Source organism: Dipodomys ordii, unplaced genomic scaffold, assembly GCF_000151885.1.
Source record: "Dipodomys ordii isolate 6190 unplaced genomic scaffold, Dord_2.0 Scaffold5, whole genome shotgun sequence".
Taxonomy (NCBI): Eukaryota; Metazoa; Chordata; class Mammalia; order Rodentia; family Heteromyidae; genus Dipodomys; species Dipodomys ordii.
In genome coordinates, this window is record NW_012267221.1 from 21,688,714 (window position 1) to 21,690,793 (window position 2,080).

General features: G+C 35.0%; 1 protein-coding gene across 1 annotated transcript in view; it reads right to left on the reverse strand.

Moving 5' to 3' along the window:
* The window catches only part of Mettl8 (methyltransferase like 8), a 99,433-nt gene that overhangs the window by 55,802 nt on the left and 41,551 nt on the right, over positions 1-2,080 (reverse strand). The window lies entirely within an intron of this gene.

Consider the following 2,080-nt stretch of genomic DNA (forward strand, 5'->3'; position numbering starts at 1 on the left):
AAGAAAAAACATTAAAATACATATCTAAGGGTTCATTTTCCCGACATCACATTATCTGAGATTCTTTATCTCCAATAAACCACCAGAAAACCAGAAGTGATGCTGTAGCTCAAGTGGTAGAGTGCTAGCCTTGAGCTGAAGAGCTGAGGGACAGCGCCCAGGCCCAGAGTTCAAGTCCCATAACCGACAAAAAATAATAATAATAATAATAACTTACCAAAACAACAAGGTGAATACCTAAACAGCTCTAAATTTTAAAGTTAAAACCCATATTTATAACAATCAAAATAAGCATAATATACATCAAGATGACTATTATAAAATAACAACAAAACAGAAGAGTACTAGCAAGGATGTGGTAAAAATTAAAACCCCTCAAAATAACAAACAATTCATACATGATCCAGCAGTTCTACTTCTAGGTATATAAGCAAAACAAGTGACAGCAGAGACTTGAAGAGACATGTGCACATCCAGATTCATAGTAGCATTGTTCACAATAGACAAAAGGTGGAAGCAGCCCAAATGCTCATTGAAAGATGAGTCGATAAACAAAACATGATACTGTATATACGTACAACGGAATATTCTTCAGCCTTAGAAAGAAGGAAATGTTGACACAGGCTGCAATACTGATAAATCCTAAAGACATTATGCTAAGTGAAATAGGCCAAGTACGGCAGTACAAATATTGCAGGGATCCTGCTATATGGTTATTTTTGTACTTTGTGCTTGTGTAGTCAAATTCATTAAAGCTAAAAGTAGCACCACTTTTCTGCCATGTGCCAGGGAAGAAACAATGGAGAGTTAGCTTTTAAAGGGTATAAGTTTGGGAAGAAGAAATGAGGCGATGTCCATCAAAGTATATAAAGCTGGAGATCTGAAGCACAACATGAGCACCAGAACCAATAATGTTTTGTTGTATTGGACTGGAGATGTTTTTTGGCTTAAAAAAATAGGTGCTCTTATCCTGCCCATGCAATTGTAACCCCTCTGTACAGTATGTTCACAAATAAAATAAAATAAAATTTAAAAAAAAATAGGTGCTCTTACAACACACATACACACATTAAAAGGTTTACGAGGATGAATATGTTAATTTTACTCCCATTTCTCACGTAGTTAAACAAATGAAAACATCTTGTTACATATCTTTAAAAAGAACTCAGACCAAAAAAAAAATGTGGTGCGGTTTCCATTGGGGAAGATGAAAATGTTCTTGAGATGGATAGTGATAAGGTGTATAGTGATATATGTGAATATACTTAAGACCAACGAGCTGTACACTTAAAAGGAATTAAAATGGCAAATTTTTATGCTATGTATATTACCACTACAAAAGCAAACAACTTTCCCATAAAAAAGTTCCAGATGTCCTCACTAATTAACATCAAGCATTTAAGGGAAAAAAAGACTACCAATAGTACATAATCCTAAAACAAAAGAGTACTCCTCAGCTTGTTTTCTGAGGATAGCATAAAAGTCCCAACACTTATATGAAATAAAGGTTTGAATATGAGCACAATTTTCCTATGTACCTAGTGCTTCCATTACAGTTACAGATTAAGGTTATAAAACATTTGTTAGGAATAAAACTTGAGAATACCTAAAAGGAGCAAAGAAGCCTGGGTAGAAATTTTTTCCAGGTGTTGTCAAAGGGTTCTATACCTGACTAAGACTAATACAGTCAGAGCAATGCTTGTGTTTAGAACAAATTGCACATATTATAGTCGTCTATAAGAAAAAAAAAAGCCTATCACATAGTAGTTTTACCTTTTCTACATTTATTTTCCTTTTCATTTTACAGTTTCTTGGCAGTGGTGGGGCTTGAACCCAGAACTTTGTACTTACTAGATAGGTACCCTATTGCTTGAGTCAGACACATTTTTTGTCTAATTTTTTTTACTCAGGAACATTTATACAGGACTGGTTCCTCAAATCTGGTTTCTCCCCATCTCTGACTCCCAAATAGCTGCAATTATAGCCATGAGCCACCACACCCAGCCTTGTCTCTCTCTTTCTTTCCTTCCTTCCTTCCTTCCTTCCTTCCTTCCTTTCTTTCTTTCTTTCTTTCTTTCTT